The sequence below is a fragment of the Nipponia nippon genome, unplaced genomic scaffold (assembly GCF_047370975.1).
Source record: "Nipponia nippon isolate SJK-2023a ecotype South Korea unplaced genomic scaffold, ASM4737097v1 scaffold_21, whole genome shotgun sequence".
Lineage (NCBI taxonomy): Eukaryota > Metazoa > Chordata > Aves > Pelecaniformes > Threskiornithidae > Nipponia > Nipponia nippon.
The window spans coordinates 8,939,410-8,965,196 of NW_028262338.1; the positions used below are offsets into that span (position 1 = coordinate 8,939,410).

General features: G+C 40.5%; 1 long non-coding RNA gene across 9 annotated transcripts in view; it reads left to right on the forward strand.

Annotated features, from left to right (window-relative positions):
• The window catches only part of LOC148055551 (uncharacterized), a 183,470-nt gene that overhangs the window by 54,852 nt on the left and 102,831 nt on the right, over positions 1-25,787 (forward strand). For all 9 annotated transcript variants that reach the window (XR_015705271.1, XR_015705268.1, XR_015705272.1 and 6 more), the window contains exons 5-7: positions 19,169-19,366; positions 20,487-20,574; positions 24,929-25,014. This is a non-coding gene — a long non-coding RNA (uncharacterized LOC148055551). The remainder of the gene's footprint in view (positions 1-19,168; positions 19,367-20,486; positions 20,575-24,928; positions 25,015-25,787) is intronic.

The window sequence follows — 25,787 nt, forward strand, 5'->3', positions numbered from 1 at the left end:
CAGCTGAGCTTCCAAAGGACTTGGATTAGCATCCAGAAGCCAAGAAGACTTCTCACCATGTTTTGTTCTTTGAGCTGATGTTCCAGGGAAAGGTAACCAACAACTATCTATAGTGTTTGAATGCCTTTTCATTGGCTGCAAGGTGATAGTAGTTACTATGAGGAGGGGGCATACTTTCAGACACGTAATTTCAGGCTTATGTCAGGCTGATTTGCTGGTGAAGAACTGTAAACATGGTCACGTAAACTCAATAAGTATAGGAGTCTTGCCTGGAAAAGTGGTGAGGATTTCTGGTTTCAAAAGGAGTGATTTTTGCCTCCTTCCATGTAAAATTTCATGTATAATCTATCCAACACAAGGGCTGCTTTTCCTCCCTGATATTTTTTCTGAAATTATAGCATTGCTAAGAAGAGAGAGTCAGTCTTGGGAATATATGCAAATCTAGCTGAAGTAAGAAATTTTAAAAGACAGCTAGACCTATTGAAGAAATCCCAACAAAACAAGCATAATTTGGTCAGCACTGGGCCTCTTTGAGAGGCTTTTGTGGACATAAACCCTACTGAAATTAATTCCTTCTGAACAGGGTTAGCCTTAGCATTTTTTTCCAGGCTTTCAGGAGCCATTGGTCAGCTGGTAAGTGTAACAGCAGGAATAATGGTTGTGTGTGTCACACAGTCATTCCCAGGACAGCTGTATAATGCTGCTACAGTTTGACTTGGGCTTCTCCTTGGGAGCACTCTATGCACAGGTTGGTTGCGCCTGATTCCTCCAAGGTAGCAGAGCTCTGCTTTGCTTCCACCTTGCTCCAAGTGAGAGGATGCTGGACAGAAGGACAGCCTTGCTTTTTGGGGGGAGCAAGGGATGAGGAAGGAGGAAACCATGGGAGACAAGGAGTGGTGGGAAGATCTGAGTGCAAAATCTAAAGCTCGAGGGAGGGGGCAAGTCGGAGGTAAGGAACAGATAAGGATGTGAGCACAGAATAGATAAAGCTGTTCTGCAGACTTCTCCGTAGCTGTCCAAACCTGCTGGTTCGTCCTCAGCAGCCCAGCCTCCATTTTACTGCTTTTGCCTGTGCTTTTACCAATCGGACTGAGAAACAAAAACCGAGGTCTGCGCTCTTACTTAAGAAGGCCAGCCACCCATGAACATCTTTGACTCTTTGATGAGTTAGGTTCTGCCTTATCTGTGTGCAGTTCTGGGTCAGTAAACCAGCGACACACGTAGTAACCAAAGTGGGGCAATACTTTCCACCCCCTCCCAGTGGCTTTTGGACCATGTGGCACTCCTCATGTTCTCATTGGTGAAGAAATTAAAGGTGCTGATATGCAATGTTCCCCTTAAAACATTTCTTTACTCAATGAGGACTTAAGGCAAGTTTGCATCAGTTTATTCCAAAAGTTGTATCACTCAGAAGAGTCTTATTCCTCAAGAAACTGCAACAAAAATGTTCAAAACAGACCTGCGCTAATTTCTCTATCAATGCCTATTTGTTCCTTGTCTGTTTGACTGGTGTGTTTGCTAGCTTCTGAATTATCCATAGCATAGACCAGATCTTCTAGTGTATTGATACAGGAGCTAAACACGAATCCTAAGCTTTGTTGTGCAGCATGGTTAACTGGGGGTTGTATTATTTATTATAATTTTATTTTATTCGTGGCTGAGAAAAAGATTGGGGGGCAAAGTTTTTTTCTCCCCTGAACATGAATGTTTTTCCAATATTATTTTAACAACGGACAGTGAATCAAGATTTCCATCAGTAGTCACAAGAATAACATTAAAGTGATTTTGTTACTCATAAAGATACACTTCAGTCTTTTGTGGCCTTGCAGCATAATGAGTTTCACATTTTTGTGTATATATTACAGGTAGTGAACATCAATTTGGAAAGTCTTAGAAGACAGTTAATTCCTGTTTTTATATGACATTTACCATTTTTAGTCCATGCAACTATGGGATGACTTTTCTTGAAAAATGACAGACTGACTCTTTTATAACCAGGAAAATAAAATGTTTTACTTAGCTTCTACATATACACCTCTTTCTTCCCAGAGGTTCAGATTGGAGCACTGAGTTTTCTGATAGCTAGGATTAACTTGTCAGTTGGAAATACAAACAAGGATGCACTCATGTTTTATAAAAGTAGTGATCTGAAATTCCTTTTCATATATAAGGGACTGAACCTTCCATTGAGCAGATTCAATTTGAAAACGCAGCTGTTTCCTGGAAAGACGTTCAGGAGAGCAAATGGTGCCTGACGTGGAGGAGAACAGGAGAGATCTACCTCAGCGGGCTGAGGTTATTCACTAAGAGCCAGCAAACTTTAGCTTGCTTTCTCAGCAAGGCAGAGAAATCTAGCTCTAGTTGCTCCCGCGCCTGGGAGCTGCCCCTGGATGTCCTCCCATCAGAATTGCTTGCCCTTCCCTCCCTTTAGTGTGGAAAGGCTCTCGGTCCGCTGCTGCAGCCTGGGCTTTTGTATGCTACAAGAAAATTTATTTACCGAACCAGAGGGAGACTGGCAAAGATAGCCTATTACCGTGGGTGTTTACTGGGGAAATGAAAACAGATCTTTGCTTCAGTAAATCTGATGAGATGAAGATAAGGAAGAAGAGTATTAGTTGTTACCACTTACCTTTGAAAAAAGGAGTAGTTCACTGAGAAATTGCTTTGCTTTCTGCATTAACACTACCACCGTGTTGTTATTTTTGCGGCCAGTGATAAGACCATGGAGTTTGACCAGGCCTGTTAATGCAGTGGTCTCTCTTATAAAGGGACGACTTGAACAATATGTGTTTCAGAGAAGAAATAGCAGGATAATCATCTTCGTAAAACTTCATTGGCTACAGAATTTTAGTCAAGTATTTCTATTAAAGAAAAAAAAATCTTACCATAAAAATTAGCTTAAATTTTGAATAACTATAAGGAAAGAAATGTTACCAACATTCCTCTTTCTGGAGGAGTCATCTGTATTGTTTAATTTCAGAGCAGTTTTACGTTCCAGCAACTGGGATTTAATTACTATCTCCTTCTCTAATTCATTTTAATAACTTTAATTATAATTTCCTTCAATGGTCAATGCTGTGGACACTTCATATAATTACAAGGAATTGCTGTGTGATTTTGCATTAATGAATATTCACTGATTATAGGAATTTCAATATCTTTTATTATTAAAATGTTCCAACCAGAATAAAATTCAATGATAGCTTAAAGACGGAGTTCGGGGCCATAATTTTTTGGGCAATTGAATAAATGAGAAGATGATATTGTTTTTCAGCTTCATATCTGTTTCAGGAAGAAGATGGACAGATCAGCAGTCTGTTTTGCTCAGTGAAATGGAAAACACGAAAACAGTAAAACAGATATTAATTAGAAATGGGCTGAGACAAGAATGAAACTTGAATTTTAAGCATATCAAATTTTAGGGAAATAAATAGTTTTTATTAATCTTCTGGATTCAGATAAGGAGGGGGAGGAAAAAGGAGAGTGAGGAATTCAAGTTTGGGTATGAATCAGCGGTACTTGGCAGTGAGAGCTTGGCTCAGACCCCCGTGTTTATTTCTGAATGGAAACAATAATTGATGTTTCTCCAGTTGCGCGACTGTTCTGCATCACTATGCCATGCGAATCAGGGTAGCATAACACAGCTATATGTACTTCAGTGTACATAAGGTTACACGTAAGTGTACTTAAGATAATTCTCGAGATACCTTCATTGCCGCTTTTCCTTTTGGTGCTGTGAAGTGTCCTAAAACTATAGTTAGAAAGAACTTTGAAATGGCAAAGTAAGCCTCTATTACAGGCTGTGGAAGTTGCTGGGGTTTGGGGGGGAAGGGGGTGTTTGTTGTTTTTTTTTAATGTGTGGGCTGTCAGGAATGATATATTGGTTAGATTTGCTTATCTTAATCACTAGCCTCAATTATATCTCACGGGTATTGCATATTGCATGGGCGAAGTTTTGTTTGTTTAAAATTCCTGAATAAGTAAAAAAGTCTAAAATTGTCAAACTGGAAAGAGAAGAAGAGTAGTAAAAGCTGAGGTTCTCGGAGATTCCTTCTTAGCATTTGGCCGTGGGAGTGTTGAAAATGGTGCTCTTCGTACTAACCGACGGAACTCAAGGTTTGCGAAGCAGAGCTGAAGTTTTCTTTGTGGAAATCATCAGCTAGGTTTCAACCCCTTTTCTCCCAAAGCCCGTCGTCTTTTCAGTGGTGGTTCCATGAAAGAATAACTGTTCTAATTGGTATGAATTGTGAATACAAACATATCTGTTCTCAGTTACAAACAGGAGTTTACCTAGTTATTGCATTTTGTAAAAACGGAAGGTCTGCACTGTGAGAAAATGTTTATAAATCTGAGGTTGTTTCCCTGTCTAAATATTGAAAATTTTCTGATAACAGTAAATGTGTGCTCTGTGTGTGTTAGAGTTTCATCAGTGGGGTTTTTTCAAGTGGTCAGAAGCTCAGCTAACTTTGCAACAGATCCTACAGATAACTTGATGGCATCGTGATCATCTTGTGCTCAAGTTTATGGCTCCCTCATGTCATTCAGTAACTACTTTTTCCAAGTTGTAGTGGAATACCAGCAGAACTAACTATGTCAGAAACAAAGTTTGGCATGTACTGTGAAAGGGTGTGAGAACAAAGTTATGTTTTCATGAGAACAAGTGTTCTGTTACGAAATGAAGATAAATAATGAGAACAAACATTGCATTAAAAAGAAAAATGAGGATTTAATGAGCTGGAATTGTGGTCAGTCCCAGGGAAAGTTTTTCTGCCCCCCCCCCCCCCCCCCCCCCAGTTTTTTATATTCTATTCATTGCTAGTAAATGACTGCTTGAAAGCGTTACCCAAATTTATATCTGACTTCTTGCAAGCATGTACCAAATTGACATTTGTTAGATCACATACTGCACTTCGCTTAAAATAGATTTCAGTTTTGTGTGGAAATTTACAGCTAATTTCCAGCCAGAATGGTTGTTCTTTTTTATAAAGCAGTATGATTATAATTACAGACATGTATTTATAAAGTCACGATCCACATTCTTTCTGATGAAGTTAACATTCCATTAATGGAAACTCAATTCTATCAACTTTTCCCATTCCATTCTCAAGTGTATACCAGTTTGCTCACAGAAGTTTTCAGGGAGGAGACCACCATTCCGGGTTGGACCCTGCTTTCTGGGACAGAGTATTGGACTTCCATGAGGAAGGCTCATTTTGTAATGCTTCTGTGTCCGTGCTAGCCTAGGAGCATCCACCATTCAGGATGAATCACTGCAGTGAACTGCTGAACCTTGTTGCAATTTGTTTTTTATTAACGGCAAGCATAATTCTTATGCTCTGGTTTAAAACAAAACCAGAGAAAATTAGGGTCCAGTTCTGGTATCCCTGAGAGGCGGAGGAGATTAGCTTCAGAGAGTCAGCTCTGGACTCTTCTTCACCTAGGGAGGAGTTTGGGATGCAGCATAAAAGGTGGTCTCTTGTCCCTTTTGTTTGTTTGATCTCTTCAGAATGATAGGAGGAGAGCCGCTTACAGCCGTTCTCAAACAGCGGCTCTTCCGCTCTCTTTCTTTGACAAACATCTTGCGTTTCATAGCATCATAGTTTTAACGGGCAGATGGACAATTAGATCATTCAGTCTAACCTCCAGCCTAACACTGGCTGTAGAAATTCATCCGGTTTCAGATCGTCAGTCCCTTAAACAATAAAATGCTTGTTTTACAACTTGGAGAAGGAAACAAAACATACTTTGCTTTAGTGAAAGCATCTGTGTGACTGGTTTATTTGTGAAACGGGTTTATGAGGCCTATTCACACTTAACCGTCATCTCCCAGACACCAGCCGCCTTCTAGCTCATGATACTGTGGAGAGGCATCAATTTGGCATGAATCGTCCTGGTCCACGGAAAAAACACCACTTTGGGCAGGAAGCTTTCATTTATCTCAGCGGGTGAGAGTGGGTTTGGCTGTTACGTGAAAGCCTGTCAGTAAGAAGTTTCGGCTGTGAGTGCCTCAGCCGGGACGGCAGCACGTGAGCTGTAAGCACAGCTCTGCAAGCAGAGAGCACTGCTCTCCCCGGCTTGGGCACCCAGGCACGGAAGCTGCGGGGCAGGCTGGCAATCACGGTGCTTTGAGCACCCAGATCTCCCCGCAGGAGGATATTAACAGTTGTTCACAAGTTGAAGCAACAGAAAGCATGTGCACAAAGCCTGGAAATTTAACACTAGAAGAAAAACTTGAAGCTGTTAAGGAAGAAAATCTGCTTCACCCAAACTGAAATCCTTTATTGAACTAACAAACACTGCTACAAATTAGAGCCCTAGCACAGGGAGAGAGCGTGGTATAATTGCATACCACTAGTCACTGAAAGACTGTCTCAGCATTCAAGCAAGCTGATAATTTTCTTTTTCAGATAAATATAAATATTTCTGCCAAAGTAAGACTTTTACTCATCATTCATGAATTTACAGTATCTTAGCAAAGGGACGGAATGTACTGCAGTGGCTGACAAGCAAATAGTTTCATAAATAACCCTCTTGACACGTGTAAGATGTTAACATTTTTTGAGGTTTAGGCAGGGTTTGGGGCAGCAGAGAATTTATTTGCCTGTTTCAGTTTTAAGGCAACCGGCTCTTTTATTTTACCTCTCACCAATGAGTAGAATATTTCTGTTGGCTTCTCTGGTCTTTCCCCCTTCAAAGCAAGCATTCCACAATGACTGACATTTGGCTACAGGTGAGAGTTTCCAAAAACATGTATTATTTAATTTCAGTAAGACAGATATTATCTGATTGATAATGTAATGTGATTATGAAGCAGGGAATATACCATGAGTTGTAATTAAGATTTACAGTTGTTCAGTATCTTTGTGCCATAAATCTGTACATACAGTATACACATAGAAATCTGCAACGGGTGAAGTAGAGTAAGAGTGTTCTTTAACAGAAAAAAGTGAGTCAGTCCCTGCGCTAAAATATTTATGATCTAAGAGGCATGGAGACAAAACAAATATTTGTAGTAGAAGACCTGGAGTGAACTGTCAAGAAAATGCCTGTAGCAAAAGACTAATAAAACAAGGTATACGGGACTGAAGCAGCATCCTCAGTCAGACAAGAAACTGAAGGTTATTCCAAGGTCTCTATTTTTTTTTAAAAATAGACAAGAGGAAAGAGCTGAAAGGATAGGATGACAAAGTGCCAAGGAATTTGCACAATACACACACATATGGTGCAAAAGGAAGATACTAGTCTTTGGTGAGCCCTTGGCATTACAACACTACCTACATTTGGATGCTTACCTGGCCTGCAGGCAGCAAGGTAGGGTAGAAGGTAGAAGTGCTATCTGTATTATCTTGGAGAGATGCAGTCTGAGCATCTCCCCGTGGCAGCGTGCTGCCCAAGCTGGGTGCCTGGGTGAGAGGAGGCGGCGTGTGGTGGGACTTACTGCTCCCAAGACGTCCGGGAGGAAGGCCTGCATCCACGAGAAGGAGGGGTGACTGCTATGCAACTTAAGCTTCAGTGTGATGCTGGTGATGAACCTGAGTGAAAATTACTGACTTTTGACAAAATTAGCTTTCAGGAGAAAATTATTTGCTTTTCAGGCAGTTTTTCAATGGCAATAAAAGCCACATTTTTCATATAGGGTAGATGCTTTTGGAGAAGAATCCTTTGGTTTATGATCCAAGAATATAATTTTCCTTGAAAAACCAATTTCCTTGAAAAACCAACCTTAAAAAAACAATTTTTAAATTGTCTCTGCTAAAGCTTCCACAGACTTTCAAAGGCTTACCTTTCTCCTTTTTGATTTAACAATCAGATGAGACTTAGAGCCCCTTCTAATCATTAGTTATTACACAGAAGTGCCTATCAATGGTCTCTGTCTTTGTCTTCAGGCCAGTGACTATTTCTTTCATTGAAGAAATGTACAGCGAATACAGTTCAATGAAGCAGCAGTGATATGTCCAGCACTGCCAGGGAAAATCCCACCTATTAGATAGTTTAAAAAGAAATATCTGAAGATCCATTGCACATCTGGTGCCCACAAGGCACAGAAATTACAGGGATGGAGTTGGCTTTAAGTGGTTCCTCCGTACCCACAATGGATACACGTAGATACATGGTCTCCCCAGCCAGATTTCCCTTTCCCCACCAGCTACTCTGCAGACAGCAGAAGATGTTGTTCTGTTCTCACTTCAGCATCCCTCGTGACTGTCACCAGTGACACTTTACAACTCTTTTTTCCAGTCTTTGCTTGGGTTTTTTGATTGTTTGGGGGGTTTATTTGGATTGGTTTTGGCGTGTGTTGCTTTTGCTTCTCGGCTAGGTTTATCTATTGTTTACTTTTCTTTTTTGGCTTTTAAGACGCTGCTGTTTTCTCCTCAGCTATTTTTAGAGTGTCTGTTGTAGTCTGATTCAAAAGAAATAATCCGTGTCTCTGTATTAGGAGTTTTCTCAGCTCCTTTTAATGACAGAATAGTGCATATCAACAATTTTTGACTGACCATGTGACCATCCCAGGAGAACTGGAATAGAACAAAATGTCTTAGTGAAATGAATTTTTTGGAATTTAATCACCAGCTGCATAGTGTAGATCAGTGAGGGTGCATGTTCTTTTAAGCTACAAAAGTTAATTACACAAATAAGAGTGGCTCTGCTTCCAGCTGCAGGAATCAGTTCAGCTGACAGTGGCTGTTTGGCCTGTTGTACTGCTGTTTTTACCAGAGGGACTGTTCATCAAAAGGCAAGGCATACTTCAGGGACCGTGTACTAAACAACATAAATAAGAAACGGGAAATAAAATTACAAGTTCAAAAATATAAGACCACAATCCAGGAACCAAAGAGACAAAGTAATTAAAAAAAAAAAAAAAAGAAAAATAAAAAGCAAAAAAGTGTGTGTCTGTGTACATATTGTCTATAAGTAGCCAGTTACTTTAAGGGAGCACATTACACTATTAAACAACTGCAATCTTGCAGAGTGAAAAAAGAGAGAATAGTCCGGTTAGGAAACACAAGGAGCTAGTAACTATTTAAAGCTAAAACCACACAGTGATTACTAGAAGGAGCAGGAAAACCTTTATCCTGATGTGTGATGTGTATGGTGTGGTACGTGTGGGCACAGTGACGAAAGGTATTTATTCCATCCAGTGTTGATGAGACAAGAAAACCTCCCCCAGCTCAATTCAAATAAAGGGTGAAGTGGAATCCGTTCCTCCTCCTATCCATGTATGCTGATGCAAGTAGTAGCAGGCTTCCTTGGGGCTACAGTCGGGCACGAGATGCAGTCAAATTGGGATGATTTTGCCGATTGCTTGCCCTGTCTGCAGGCTGCCGGGGAAGTCTCTGCAAGAGGAGGCCTTGTTCAGCACCCGCTCTCTTGCTGCTTTGTCTTCGGTGAGCGTGTGCACAGAGCCCTTCTGCTGTGCGGGTCCCCGCAAGGACAGCAACAGCAGCTCCTCTTCCAAAGGGCTCGAGCAGAAGAGAAGTGACGGACCTGTCCTGTCCTGTCTCATAATCTCCCCAAACACACATAATGGCTTCAGTCGTTGGAACCTGTCTCTTGTTTGTGTCTCTGTAAACATCCTGAGATTTGGTCTGTGCAATCTATAAGTAAATGGGGCCTTGAGAATGGTAGCTGTATTTATGAAGCGATTTTTACTAGAATACAATGTTCATGATGTAATAGACACCCTGTCACAATTTGTTTCTGATCCAAATTGTACTAAGAATATATAGAAATAAGGACATGTGTAGCTGCACACAAGCTAAAGACGTGCTGATAGTGCTCCTGGGACTGGGAAGAGTCTTCCTCTGCCCATCCTGCTACCAGTATTCCTTTCCTAAGCATCTGCTGCGGACTGTTGTTGGGAGATGCTGAATGCGGTGGACCTTTGGTCTCGTTCATTATGGCAGTCCTTCTGGAGAAGTCATCTGTGTCCCTGTTACAGGTCTATTTTGTGGTCCTGGACAAGCATCCCAATAGCAGAGTGAATGACAAAGCCTAAAAATGACAGGTGGAAGAGGAGAGGGATGGAGTGAGGAGCTGCGGGTGGAGATTGAAGCATATTGGCAGAGCTGCTCTGAGGTAGGGCTGGACAGCACAGGGGTCTGGGCCAGAGCCTCAGCAGGGAAGCATGTGGGCGCTTGGCCACTACCTTCAACACTGGCCAGTGCTGTCAACTACTGAGAAGCAAATTCTAAGAAAAAAAGGGACAAAACAAGAAATCTCCTCAAGTCACTCTAAACGAGCATGATTAACAAAATGTGGATGAAATCTTACTATTTCTTCAGATAAATTCGTAGGTTTCAGAGTTTACATTTAAAGTCACGAGGTCACCAATTATATGCAGTTCCAAGAACACATAATATATTTTTCAAGCTGAATACCTTTTTTGGTATTGCCCTTCTAAAACCTTGACAACTAGAATAACAACAATGTCATTTGAACTGAGTGACAGCTGGACATAGGGAAGAAGGGAGGGTGCATTAGCGTGGAGGGCTCTTAGAAATGAGTGCAATATTTTACTGTCATTGGCATACAGCAGAGAGATGATGTACTTCTGCAAATGAAAAAACTTTAGAGAAACTGTCTTGAGCCTGCCTGCTTGTATGTCCCACCTCCTGTAATGCAGGAAAAAGCTCTGTTTACAACAACGTAAATTGGCTTCTTTAAATGATGCAAATTGCTTTGAAACTGCTGCGTGCTGTTATGCCACACTGTACAAAAGACCTTCACCAACCCTTCCTGACAGCTTATGGTTTTACATTTCAGCAAACACATCTTGTCTTGGAATTACCTAGTGCCTTATAAATACCGTTAATATACAGAGGGTCACATTTTGCTTTTGGTTGACTGTCAGCGTCACAATTTCATTACGAAGCAGAGGGTAGCAAGTAGTGCGCTTTTGTGCATTTAGGTGGGTGCACGTTTTCCTTTCTATAGATTCTAGGGAGCCAGGCAAGAAATTGCCAGCAATAAAGGTCAAGAACTGAAGCCCTACTGTTCATATATACATACCATAAATAATAATAGGTTTCTTCCATAAGTTCCTATATTAATCATAATAGCTTCTGTAAGTGCCTCATAACGATAGAATAAAAGATACTGCTCTTGGCACACTGACTACCCACATCTGCGTTCAGTATGCCTAGGCAAACGTCCTTCTCTGTGTATTCCTGCATTCTGCAATGAACGTAACTCTTAACTCTATTGCTGTGCCTGCGTCTGTAGTAGTGTGTTGAAATGTCCCAGAGGAGATACTAGTGCCTTTATCTGAGACAGTTTGTCCTGCCTTTTCGTCATCCTGCCCAGGCCTCCGTCTGGACTGTTCCAGTTGGCAGGTCTTAGTGAAAGACACCTGAAGGGGGGGAATAGCTGGTGAATATGTAATAGGATGTAAGTGGATTAAATGCAATCACTCCTGTGAATGCAAAGGAATCTTTTTATCAACTTTCGGTTGCAACTTGTAATTCAACTTGATATCTGTGGAAGCACAGTGATTTCAATTTCAGTATGAAGTGCTATACTGAACCCAAATTACTGTCTTAGCTGCAATGGATGGGATTTATACTTCTCAGTTAAAATCCCTTCTTTTTTTTTTTGTGTGCAAGAAATTGACATTACCACGAAATTAATATTTCTGTTTGTTTGGTTTTTTTAAGTGAACAGAGTTAAACTAAGTCCGAGTGACCTCACAATGTGGCTGAAGTCAGCCACATGCAATCATAGCATTTGTCTTGGGAGCAGTCCCACCAAAGAGCCACACTCAGAGACCAGCCACTGGGATGAGAGTCACCGCATCCTGACCTGCAGGAGTAGAGGTATCCTTTACAGTGTGTCTCCTTGTTGCTTGTAGAGAGTGCCCAGACAATGAACTAACTGTATAACTTGAGATAACCAACATTAAATGGATAAATCTGACTTCCCAAGTATAAAGCTGGAGGCTCACTTTTAACCATTGTCGTGGTTTAACCCCAGCCGGCACCTAAGCCCCCCCAGCCGCTCGCTCGCTCACTCCCCTGCCGTGGGATGGGGGAGAGAATCGGAAGGGTAACAGGGAGAAAACCCGTGGGCTGAGATAAAGACAGTTTCATAGGCAAAGCAGAAGCCGCGCACGCAAGCAAACCAAGCAAGGAATCCATTCCCTCCTTCCCGCGGGCAGGCAGGCGCTCGGCCATCCCCAGGAAAGCAGGGCTCCAGCACGCGTAACGGTCGCTGGGCCAGACCAACGCCATCGCTCCCAACGTCCCCCCTTCCTCCTCCTCCCCAGCTCTCTCTGCCGAGCGTGGCGCCCCGTGGTGTGGGATGTCCCTTGGGGCAGCGGGGGGCAGCCGTCCCGGCCGTGCCCCCTCCCAGCTCCTTGTGCCCCCAGCCTGCTGGCTGCTGGGGTGGGGTGAGGAGCAGAAAAGGCCTCGCCTCTGGGGGAGCGCTGCTCAGCGGGAACCAAGCCCTCCCTGGGTGAGCAACGCTGCTTCCGGCACAAATCCAGAACACAGCCCCACACTGGCTACTATGGGGAAAATTAACTCTACCCCAGCCAAAACCAGCACAACCATGCCTGTTTTCTGTTGTTGGTCAGTCACGTTGCAGGAACCACCCCTAAATTTCAACATAACAATAGATTTATAGGAGGGCCTGTATTATAGCCATAATTAGCTGTATCTTAGGGGAGAAATAGTAAACAAATCAATAATTAGTTAAGGCAGCCTAATTAAGGCAGTAGTTGCTAAAATCTGTTATTGTTATGTGCAACTTGATGGACATCTCCTGGGTTTCACCGGGATGTGCTGTACATAGCAAGGTGATATACATCTTGGGTGCTATGTGGAAATTCCTAGGGACAAATGAATTCAGCCGGTGTCCTCAGTGTGCTCCTATGTGTCACCTCAGGCTGTTTCGATGTGGTAGCTTGCAAGCTGTGTTTAACCTCCTTGATCTTCTGTGATTTCAGAAACATGTAACTAACATTCAGGCAGGCTAGAGCATTAATTTTCATGTCATTCAGATGCGAGTTAGTGGCATTTCACTTGCCATTGTGGTTTATCGTTCAGAGTCCCTGGTTAGAAAGACTCCGTGTACTGATGGTGCTCAAGGTACTTCCATCTCTAGCTATGCTTAAGCACAAAGTTCAGTGGTACAGGAATGGTGGCTGTGTACAAAGGAACTGATATGATCAAATGCAAGAAAACAGATTCAGTTTTGGAAACTGCGGTGCTCCCAGTCAGTGCAGTGTCCACCAACTGGAGGGAAACTTCTAGACACAAATATACACATAGGGTTGAATTTTTTGCTCAAATACGCATACAAAATTATGTACCCAGCATAAAAGCCAGTCTCAAAATACTGCTGTGAATTATTATGCATTTTTCAGGATAATTCCAGAAAGGATAATGGTGGTAGATGTAAGATAATGTGGCGTATAAATTGAGAGGAGAGCTTTCTCTGTAAGGCTTCACTTGTACGGTATCAGCTAGTAGGGAAAAGAGGGGAGAATGATTGAAAAGCTGCATTTTGCTAGATAACTGCAGAAGTATTCGTCCTACCATGCAAAGGAGATAAAGTAGAAAACCACCTTTTTCAGCATGAAAAAACTAGCCTAAGTGGAATCGGTTCAATTATTTCGTCTCAGTCTACAATAAAAAGCAGTTCATATCTTAGAACTGCAATTACCTGGTAATGTGAATTGCGATTTCTCTCCTTATTAATGCAATATAACAAACAAAGTATGAAAAACAACAGTGCATCAGTGTTTGAGACTGATTTCTAGGAATTTGAAAAAACACTTAGCCACAATGGATCTTTAAGCATTATCTGGCTTGACTTTGTTATTACAATATAGTGGCTTGAACTGAAAATTTATGAGATTGATCTTGTTACTTGAGAGCCTGCAATACTGATATAACATCTAGTGCTATAGTACACGAAGACTCTTTCACATTGGGAAATACTCCTCATAACCAAGTGGCTTACTGGATCCCAAAATAAAGGGGCGCTTTATGCTGATTACTGCGTATTTACATTAGCAATGCCAAACCCATGTGCTGAAAAGTAAGTTCAGAGCCCAGAAAATTAATGAAATGAAATTCTAAGTCATGAAGAAAAAAAGAAAACAATGTAAGACCTTTTTGCTTTGCCTTTTTTGGAGACATAGGGTATAAGGCTCCTTGTGTTTTCAAACCTTTCGCCACAAACATGTAGCCTAGAAACTTTCTTTTCAACTGCTGCTGGCTTTCTTGCGTAATTACACAACTGGGGCCTTAAGGAGGTACTATGCAACTTGCAAGAAAATAACTAGATTTGGCACTGTAGTCAAGGCAGACACATGCATCATTAATCCAGGGAAGCTGAGAACCAGTCGTGTCAATAACATCCAGAGTCCAACTATATTATTTTTAGTTGCCTTTTAAACATCATGGGGCCAGAGCAGAAAGGAGGTGGGATAAGGAGACAAGACAGCTGCAAAATCAGCTTTCTAAGTGATAGCCTGCTGCCAAGCTGGGAGACAGCCCAGTCCACAGCATCAGCTAACCGGGCGTAGGCAGGGTCTGAGTACAGGCCTCAGGGTGCCAGGACATGGCCGAGGGGGAGGCTGGAGAGAGCACAAACATGAACGTGAGGATGATGAAAAATAACCCGTGAAGTACTTGGGCAGGTGCTTTGAATGTCAGTTTGGCCTAGATACATTGTGAAGAATAGTTGTATGTGCTATCAGTCAACACACCCTTCTGATCAAACAGTAATGCATTCCCATCCGGTTAAAGCAGCCTTGCCTGACAGCCACCCCAGAATTTCATTTTCATTCCTCAAACTTATGGCAAGGTTTGAGTGGAAGATAAGTGATAGTATACATACAATAATTATTGATAAGTAAGGGTTTTTTTGAAAACCTGGATTAATTTCTTCCCTTCCCTTACTGTGTTTTCCTGTTTGTGCTTCTAAGGTACTGGCTTTTCTCAGGACATAAAATAAATTATGGGGAAAAAAAATTCTTGTAGGACTGTGAGCCTGCCCGGAAGCAGAACCAGAAACCTACCAAAACGTTACGACTGCAGATTCAAGGGCCAGGAGAGCAAAGAGACACCTGAACTACAAGGCACTTGAGAAAGACCTGGCAAATATCAGGTTTAATAATACATGAATTGGAGGCTGAACGCAGATACAAAAATGGTAGAAGATTTTCTGTCTTTTCTTTCTCATTCTTTTAGGAAAAAACAAATACTCCCAAAACATAAGAGAAAATGCACATTTTCCAGCAGATTATAGTATGTAAACAGGCATGTCATTAAAATTTCATGTTGAGTAAGTGTTAGATATGGGGTGTATAAAGTCATCCAAGATAGCAGAAGTTTATCAGGAAATATAACTATTAAAATTTCTGTAGTTGTATAATTATCCAGTTATATCTTTGCTAGTATTGGGTCATGGATAAGCAATTAATTTAATATTGTCTGTAATATTTTTTTGTACTGTGCACATGTGCACAAATTTTTAACATAAGTAAAAAGAAAGCACCTTTAAGCATAAATTGTACAGTCAGTAAAATGTAATTAATAACCACTTCTCAATCACCAGCACATTTTGTCAAAAAGCAGCATGCTTTTCTTAAAGTATTTTATTAAACAATCCCATTGCTTTAGAGATAAAAACTAAAAAAATCCCCAAATGAAAACAATTGGATTCTGTTCGCGGTTGCTTTTCCTGCTGGCCATAACTGCCTTAGAAGTTTGTCTCAATTAGATAGGTGCTAGGCTGATTTCTTTTTTTCTTTCCTACCCTTAATAGATTTTGAGAAGTGTGCTGGAAGTTAGTTGCTGACTTGCTTGTCCTCAGGCCTGATGTGCGTAGCTGGGGAGCCAGGGGCCATCCCCTTGTGAGGCTGATAGGACTTTTGGAATCAGTGTCAATGCACAGAACTGCATATTCAAAATGAGCTTTCAGTAGCCCTTCTGCAGTTTCTTTAATCATTCGTTTGGAAAATGTTCCTTTCACTAAGTGAGTTCGTCTCAGCTATGATGGACAGAAGACGCATTTTGAAAGGATAAATCAGATATTTTCAATTTACTTAATTTAAAAATTAGGGTTACACAAAGAGGTTTGTGCACATCCGCAGCAGGATGTACAGAATGGAGACACTGATCAAATTAACTCACTCCAGAAAATGAAATTTTACAAACTGGAATTTTGAAAACCTGCAAACAGAAGGGTAGGGAAATAACTAAATTATATATAATAATGAAAATAATTTGACGGCCTAATTACAATAGAAAATCCTGCTTTAATTGCATGCTATTGCATGCTGGGGTTCCACTCAACTTACGTACCACACGGGACTCTGCTAGGAAGTTTGACAATGTGTGTTTTTAGCACGTGGTTGGGAGAGTTGGCCATGAGCACCAGGTGTTTTTCAAGAGCAGAATTTCAAGTGCATTGGCCTTGTCCAGAGAAGAACTAGTGAGTTCTGGTCATTACATCTTAGCAGCTTATTCCAAGCTCCTAAACTATCAAGCATTTGCAGGGAATCTGGAAAATGCCGTTCTATCATCAATATTAAATACATGTATTTGTGCGTCAAGGTACAGTATTTTTAGGTCAGATATGTAAGGTGCTCATAGTGGTAAATTCAGTCTACATTTAAAAGAAAATCGTGTATATAAGTGATGGAACAACAGCAACAAAAAGCAGCAAAGCCTAAGCTTGTCATGCAAACTTCTTCCAAGGCAGTGCCATAATAGGTAATAATTATTACATTTATCGTATGATAATGTCTGGGAATCTGTGTCAGTTTTAGAAATCCTGGACAAATTGAGTTCTGTGACTTGTGAAGTGGAAGCTATGCATTGGAAATGTGATGGCTTGAATACTCTTAGGTACTGAAATTTCTTTCCTATTTTATAGTAGATCTGCCTAACACCTGGAAAATTTAATTATTGCAGAAATACTTTGATGTGTGATGCTGGCAGACTGAAACGTGTTCCTGCTGAATCAGTAGCAAGATCAGGCTTCTGTTGTATGTTTTTAGCAATGGGCTAGCTAAATCAAGGCGAAGCTAAACCCACTCTGTTTCTGTGGCAGCTTTCCCTAAGTTAAGGGAGTTTGGAAAGGGGAACTCGTCAGCTGGATGCGCTGACAGTCTCCTGAGTGATATTGAAAGGTGGCTTTTCAATATGAGATAGCATGGTGTGTGTTTCCTGAAGTGGCTTTTACAGTACACTTTAATTATTGTATCTGTTACCTATTAAATATCCAGTGCAAGCCAATAGGAATGCTACTTAGTCACAAAACATCTTAAAAAGGAACAGTGTCTGCTCATGTCCTCTTTTTTGACTGCTGGCTAAAAAAAAATCCCAATAGCACAACTTCTTCTTTCAGTTTGATTAACCAATATACTGAGCCACTGAACTGTGTAAACTGAGTTAATAGTAATGTACAACAAGACAGTATGGACAATAGCTTGATTTTGTTTGGGGTTTTTTTCAGCTCAAGTGGCACAACATCCCTTTGCAGCCACAAGGACTACAGTTTTTTTCCAGGAACTCCTTGGTTCAGCAGTGTTTTGGAAACAGTACTGCTTCTCATCTGCTGAAAGGAAAAAGGTCGCAACATTGAATGGCAGATAGTTCATGACCCATGATAACACTCAACACAAAGAAATAATGTCAGAAAACCTACTTCTGCCGTTTTCAATCTTTACTGCTTAGTGAGCAGCAAGAAACTGGCTGGAAGTAGTACCTTATGGTCACAGAAGAAAGAAACGTTCTTAAAATGCTTTACTAGCAATTATGCAGCGATTGTGTCCTGCTGGATCCCTTGTGTCTCAGCCTGCTCCTGGCACCGCCTGCTCAGAGAAACGTTTGCCAGGCTGGCGGCACTGCAGAGCACAAACTGGCCTCAATTTCCATCCAGCGACTCAGAAAAAAATGTGTCCTTCCTAAGCGCCCTAGATGTTATTTCAAATATGGAGAAGCTTCCTCACTTGCTACTGTTCTTATCTTGTACCACTATCACTAACATTAAATGAAATACCATTGCTGCAGAGGTATAGCACACGGCATGGCATAGAACTTAAATTGCACGTGGATGTTTCTGGGTCACACCCCAATCAGTTAGTAGTCAGCTATGCTTGTGCATTTTTAAGTGAGGACATTTATTAGCAAGCTTTCCTCATTGCCTGCCCACCACAGATTTTGTTCAATCTGCGTTTCACTGTCCTTCAGAAAATCTTCCCGATGAGGGTGATGATGACAATTTTTAAAGCTTGGCAGTGTTTCCTTTTACAACTGCAAATATTGGCAAGTGCCTTGACCCTTCAGTCTGGACCTGGTGGTACGATGGAAGCTACAGACTCAGGCATGAAAAATAACTTTCTTGCCTCAGAAAGGCATCAGTTAGGTTATCAAGGTCAGCAGCTATTAGAAAGAACTGAAATCAAGGACTGAGAGGGATCAGAAAGAAATGAAGTCATGGTTCATCTTCTGAAGACGTTTGATAATGAATCACATTTTCTTAGGTTTACAAAGGTTGTCAAGTAAATCCATAGCTATTATTTGCTACATGTGGTTCCTATAATGCAAGTGAAATACAATTTCCTGATAATGTATGACGTCTGCTTTCCAGCTCGTTGGGTTTTGATTCCATCCCCACTTACAATTCCTGATTTTTGATTTGTTTAAACACATCTCTGCCTGCCAAATCAGCCTGTGCCTCTTTCTCTTGGGGAGCAATCCAGCACTTCAAAGCCATTTCTCTGTAGCTAGTGTTTCTTCTTGTGCATTCTTGTGGTGGTCATTTCTGCTCTGTCTGTCTGAGCAAACAAGGGATAGGATTTTGTCCAGAGGATTTTGTCCAGGGTTAGTTTGGACTCTTGGAAGAAACTTGATTTCCTTAATCCTAAATTTTCTGAAGAGAAAGGGTGGATCCAATTCCCTGTGCAGCTCTGCAGCAGCCTCTCTTGGCCCTTGCACTGGGTTTAGCTTCAGGCCCTTTCATTGGAAAGGCATGTAAAGTGATCTCCTGTGAAGTGATGTAAAAGCTGCATATGCACAACTAAGGTAAAGGAAAGAAAGAGTGAATTTTATATCTAATTTTACTTAGGGATCATTCATGGGGAAAAGAAATGAGAAAAGTAACAGACATTGCATTCACAGCTGATGTGAGTCTTTAATGGATTTTCTCCCAGGAGTTTTTCAATTACATTTCAACCTATGCAAACTTCTGGCATCTGCAGCATCCCATGGCAAGGAATTCAAGCTCGTGATATGAAGAAGTATAGCTATTTTGAATCTGCTACCTGCTAGTTTTGCTAGATGCTCCCTCATTCCTATTTTGGAAGATCCACGTTCCTTGAGCTTTTCCAGGCTGAGGGCTCCTAGTCTGTGTAAGTACTCCTTCTACAGAAAAAGATCCATAACTCTCAGCAGCAGCTGTCTTGCCAAAGGGGCAAGAGGGGGACTGCTCAAGAAGATTTAGTCCATAGCAAAATCCCAGCCAAGGGATGGGGTTTGAGTTTCTACACACAAGTCTTTACACTTGATTCTTCAATATGTACACTCACCAAACTTTCAGTTTAAATCTGCCCCGGTTCAGGGCAATTGTTCTTATTTTATTTTTCTGGTTGAGAAATAACTGGCAAACGTGACATAGTCTATCAGAAAATGCAAGTCTGTTAAAATGCACAGTCCTCAAAATGATTAAAAAAATCAATTTTGGTGGAAAATTTGCAGGAAAAAAAAATCAATCCAAATGTAATGACTTCAATAAAGTTAAACACCCCAAGGATTTCATGTGCCAGTGCCAGCTGAGCCTTAGCTACAGCTATGCACTGCTACTGTTAACAAAAATTATTGAGGATAAAAATATTGCTGCAGCTTATTAACGTTTCCATAAAGCTACAGCTTAATTTAACAATATGCCCAAATTCATAATCTAATTTTGCAAAGTAAAGCTGTGTTTTGTAAGGCTGGACACTTTTTTTCCATTAAAATTAGTGTTACTAGTCATCTCAGCTATTGAGGTGGCTTTGGAAATTTTAGATGTCTTTTTCTAATAATAAATTATTAATAAAGTTTAGCTGAAAAATGTTTACAGCCTCAAAACTGACTACATTAGTACAAATTAACTATATTTAAAAAGATGCAAAAGATGAACTATGAAAATGAAATAACACCACTGCTAAACATTACATTTCTTGATTTCATGGCAAATTAATAGCTCTTTCAATTCCCAATTTTTTTTTAATGTTAATGAGTGCTTTTTCTACTCTGATTCCAGTGTACTGGGTATTTAAATTTATAGCGTTAATAATGTATTTTTTAATTAGTTACCCCTTTGCTTTATTTTCATCCTGCCATGGCCCAATCCCACCACGTTGCCTAGTGCTAAAATACTTACTGATGAGTGAGTTCTTTGCTTTTCAAACAAGGTCATTTGCAATTAAATGCTAAGGCAAAAGAGGGTTAAATATTTCTGGATCATGTTTTTTTCCCTGATGTTTTCAGACAAATTTGTGCTGGAGCAGTAAGACCAGGAACTTGAGAGACCGCATACTACAGAAGAGCTGGGACCATATGCTGCCCTCCATCTTGGGTAAGCCCTTCTTGTGCTGATACAGCAGCTCACTGACAACTTGTGAACATGCAGTACCAAACACTGCTTTTTGTTTCTTTCAACACCTCTTCACTCAGTCTTGTATCTCTTGAGAACATAGACTGCCTGGCAAATCATGTTGTTCAATGCTTTACCAACATGCTTCAAGCATAATTCAGTTATTTATGGAACAATCCTCTATTTAAAGTCAAGTGAATGACCAAAATATAAACCAGGAAGCATCTCAGTGACACAAGGAGTTGACGTGGAAACTTGCTCAGGCCAACAACTATTATTTTCCACCAAATCTTTCAAAAATCATAAATATTTAGTGTCACGAACAGCAAATACTCTAGTGCTGGTCTTGAGAAAGCATCCGGCATTTTTCTTTCCTATAAAGAGGTTTTTGAGTATTTGGAGCTCGGCCGTCTGCTGGTGACAGCAAAGGGATTTTCTGCCATTAAAATCAACTTGATCTTTATGAAGCCCTAACAGTGCTTTGTTGAATGCATCTTCTGCTATAGTCACAGAAATACATAAAAGTTGCAAATTGCAGTCTACAGTATGTTTTCTAAGGAAAATTAGAAGGACAAGTTTTTGTGGCATTTGTGGCAGGCTAAGTACTGTATATGTGGACTTCAAATTAAAAAGCAACAAGAGAAAACAAGTACTGTGAAGACTCTGACTGCATCCATGCATCAGTTTTTACTGTGAAGCTAAGCGTCAGCTACAGAGAGTCAAAAATACGGTCCATAATCTGATAGTTAGGAACTGCTTGTGCTAAACATGCCTCTGTGTGCAGGTAAGGACGCTGTTATTTACCGACTGTTTACAAGGGTACCGATAAATATAGTTTTCCCAATTCTATAGTCAAAGCACCCCAGCAAACTTTCCCACATAATGAAAGTGGTGACCTCCAGCACTTCTTTTACCACATTTCTAAGCCATTTCAGAATGCAATTTCCTAACGTCAGCTGCAGCGTAGAAGATCCCATGACCCTGAATGGGACACGAGATGCACTGACCTATACCTTCTGTTCATTGACAGTGTGAAGGGGCAGTAGGATGGATTCCTGCACCCTCTGTTTTCAAAGTTGTCTCCCTCCATCCTGCCTGCAATCACAAACCTGTTTCTATTAGGCTTCATGCAGACACTGGACAGGAGTAAGTTTGTCTTGTGAAGTACCAGCCTCGCCTGAGCTCAAGAGTTTTATCTAATTGAAATATTCTGTATTTAAATAGTGGATGCTAGCACTAATTAAATCCTAGTCTAATTCTTCCCGTTTTCATTTCTTTCATTTCCCAAGCACCCATATAAGACAGTATTGACCAAAACACCCTTTGAATATGCTGCTTTGCTCAGTGTGATTGCCAGCGTGCAGGGTCTGCACTGGCCTAACTTCATTGTTCCACCGCGCATTAGGTACAAACAAGTAATTTTCCTATCAATCAGGAGCACAGAACAAACACAGAAAAATGATCAACAGAAGTAGATCAAAGATGGAAGAATAAATCAACTTTTAGTAAAGACTTGTTCTTCCTGGCGAAGAAGGACTCTCAGAATATTCCAGATTGTTGCCCTAGAGCAATCAATGAGAGAGAAAGAACGCACATTTTGAAGGCAAAAAAGTTGCTGTGTGAGCACAAGCTGAATTACACACATCCTATCAAGTTAATCTGATTGTACCTTGAACTGTTTACAAAATTGCAGGGGAAGATACTCAAATATGACCACTTTCCATGAAAACACTTTTGTAAATTAAGCATTGTGAAATATTTGTTGTGGTTCTTATAAATTTTTAAAGATACTAAGTGGTAACAGCAGGTGTCACGGAAACCTCTGTCACCTCATTGTGGCCATTTCTAATAAAAAATATTTCAAAGAGAGACTCCACCTCTTCTAACGCCCCCACTCCCTCAGGACTGAGGAGCTCCTTTTGGGTCACTGTGCTGCGTTGTTTTTCTTGAGTGTCACGCAGAAAACGTGCCAGACACAGGTTAAGAGAAACGGGCATATCTCCTTGCTGAAGGGTACAGATGCCAAGCACATTTCTGACGTATCTTACATACATAGCTGCATAGGTTGCTCATTCAAAAGTTGTTTTCAGGATAAATCCGAAAACCAAGCAATGCTAACTCTTCTTAATTTAAACTGAAACTCAATGAATCTTGATTAGGACAGTCTGTTGGGGGGGAGGGAGGGGTACTGCTATTTTTTACAAGCTAGTAAAACCAAAATAAGCTACTATCCAGTAAACTACTGCATTCGGGGAATTTCAGGATGTCTGATGAAGTTTGTGTCTGTGTTACCCCTGGGATGGAATTGCTCAATTAGATACAAAGCTGAGCTCATAAAAGGGAACATAAAGAGTTTTCCATATCATCCTTTACTGTGTGCTCACATCTGGGTCAGCGCAGAATTAAAAACAAGATCATCATGCCATCATTTTTGACAAAGGAAGCATATTGTGCACATATTATTCTGGTTATCTAATGGAAAAGGTTTGGAGTCGATGGGTTGTTTTATTCCCCACATCCCATACAGCTGTCTCAGAATTTTAGCACTATCAGGTACAACATCCAAAGCTTTGACTTATTAATATATTTGATATGAATAATGATGTCATCATACTAAAACAAATTAATATGAGTTTGAAAAAGGAGTTAATACTCATGCTTCATGGCATAAATTATTGTCTTGAGAAGAAGGTAATTGTCCATTTTAATATTTCTTGCACCTTTCTCTATAGTAGCATGAGAGTTTTTTCAGCTTACATATTATTAACAAATATTTTTAGAACTAAGCATTCTTCCTCACCACTTCTTGGATTGCTCTGTCAGATAGTAAGTATTATCTTGAAAGTAAAAGCTAACTGAAGGCTTACAATCCATGATTCACTCTCTACAAGCGTGACAGAAAGTTGAGATGTAACTTTGCCAGTGATTCCAGAACGATTTGTGTAACCTTTGGCTCAGATAAAATGTTGTTTTTCCCCTCCTCGATTGTGTAATAAATAAAGGATCAAGAAGCGAAGAAATGCAAATAATGTTATCGGTGAGAGTAATGAAACCCTGAAACAACTTCTGAGAGATCTGGTAGTTTCTTCATCTTAAAAGGCTATTAATTACAAATTGATGTCTGTCTGTAGTCTTAAATTCAACTCCAGGCTGTTGAGCTCTGTTCCGGAATTACTGGATAAAATGCAATGAACTTGACTGGGCTGGAGTATGAATGTATGATCTGAATAATATTTCCTATTTTTAAAATTTCTGAGGCAATATGAACCCAAACAAGGTTTACATATTAACAAAATTACCACTGGAGGTGTTTCACAACCAGCGAGAGGTAACCCTCAAAGGGCGGAATAAAAGGTAATTGGCACTGGAAGAAGGAGTCACCATAAATTGTGTTTCGCTCGAAAGCAGAAAAAGTCTCACCCTCCTTCATCCTCCCACCATCTGTCTCAAGGTTAACTCTTTTCTGTCAACCTCTAAAGTCAAGCGCAGAAATAAATGCCGCAGCTTTATCATTTTTATCAGTTACACATGAACTTATTCTTTCTTTTATAGTAAATATTAGGGCATAGGGTCACCAGAAAACTTGACTTTGAAAAAGTTCAGTCATCAGAGGAGATATACAAATATTGCTTTAGAGGAAAGCCCCCAAGAAAATAACTGGGACAGAAGCCAAAATCTCTACATTCTTCCTGGCTTATTTGTTCACAGTCTTAATTTCATTAAATCTGATGGGATTCGTGAATGATCCCAGTGCTTTTGTCTCCGCTACCTCAATCAGATAAGCCTCCACATACCTATAGCCCCATTTGAAAGTGATTTTTGTAATTAATTTTCTAAAATAAGTGTACTTAATTTACACACCATTTACTCTGCTTCCCTATTGTCTAATGAAGTAAAAAATATAACTTGAGTTGAAATTATCTTGCCAGTCATTGTAACTATTTCTTTACCTGCTCTTCTGATAAAAGTTTTTTATTTGGCTTGTCTTCATAAATCTTCCCATTTGCTCTTTTGTTTAACTTTGCTGGTTTTCAGCACAGGGGGACCATAAAATAACAACTAGTCTGTAGTACCTGGAACTGGAAGCACCTGTCATTTTGGAGCTACTGCAGAGAGCTCTCCCTTTGTTTAACATTGGCCTTCAAGGACTGAGTAGACCGTATAATATGAAATTATTTATATGCACAAGCCAATTAAGCTTTATTTGGATTTTCTTCTGTTAAGCAGTTTGCTAATTTGCATAGTAATATTATGTTAATTAAAAGAAGGTTGCTGCCCACCAAACCCCTCATTAAATGCTAAGTTTGCTCATCTGATAGATGTCTGTTTTTCCCAGGTCTCCTAACACAGATATATCTGGAACATGCAGCGCTGTTGGGAAAGGCAAAAGACTGAATAAAGCTGGGGACTTTCATCGCCAAGGTAAGCCACAGCTGGCAATTCAGCTTCCTACAGATGCCTGCCAAGACATCCCAGCACCTGAGCTTCTCCCTGTTTGTAGTTATACCTACGGTACTCCTCCGCTCTTCCAGAAGCATTGTATTTTCTCTTTTACTGAGATGTGCATGCACATACAACTCCACATAATGGACATTTGAATTAGAACTGTTTGCCTGGAGAGGAAGGAGAATCTCCATCCTTGGTGACATTTACACCTGAAACAGGCATGGCTCTGAGAAATGTGTTCTGACCTTGAAGCTAGATCTAACATTAAGGCTGGTCCTGTTTTGAGTAGGGGGGTTGAACCAGAGACATCCAGAGCTTCTTTCCAACAGAAATTATGCAGTGGTTTTCTCACAGTGGCAATTCTGTATTTGTTCTGGGCAGAGGGACTTCGCTTCTATGATATGAACCACTGTTGCTTTAAGCAATGTTTTTTCTTCTGGGTAGCCTCATCTCTCTTTGAAATACCGTATTTGTGTTCTGGAAGAACGGATTTTTATAGGTTTTGAGGAGCCTGGATTCACTGCAAGCAATGCCCTGTGCTACATTTTAGAAAATATATCACTGGCACAAAATTCACAGTTTATTGTACTTGCCAAATATCAGATGAACTTGGTATCTGAATACTGAAGAGTTTTTTCCACTCTTTCCAACTTTGCAGTTTCTGTGGTTTTAGTTATTAGTAGACATATCTTGTTTATAGATGCTCTCTTCTAGGAAATGTACAACAACAGACAGCCCCCTGCTCTCCC